We start from the raw sequence: 316 nt of genomic DNA, 5'->3' as shown, positions 1-316 counted from the left end.
GCAGTGTGGGGGACAACACAACAGAGGACCCTGCCACATCCTTACCCTTGAGGACTTAGCCAACATCCTACTGTATTGGGCCCAGAAATTGAACATAAACACACAAGGGAGAGACTCTCCTGTGTCACTGCACATGTCCCCACTCATCAGCAGGTGATTGTACCCTGTGTCAGCACCAAAACCTGATGGTATGACCTGCTGCAGCCACAGCAACACACGTGCACACGCCTAAGACACAGCCTGCTGCCCGTCTAGTCTACGCAGATGTGCACATGCACCCATACACGTGCAAACACCGGAGACACAGCCTGCTGCC

This window comes from Microtus ochrogaster, chromosome 2 (assembly GCF_000317375.1).
Source record: "Microtus ochrogaster isolate Prairie Vole_2 chromosome 2, MicOch1.0, whole genome shotgun sequence".
In the NCBI taxonomy this organism is placed as follows: Eukaryota; Metazoa; Chordata; class Mammalia; order Rodentia; family Cricetidae; genus Microtus; species Microtus ochrogaster.
Note: the sequence above shows the minus strand (reverse complement) of the source record.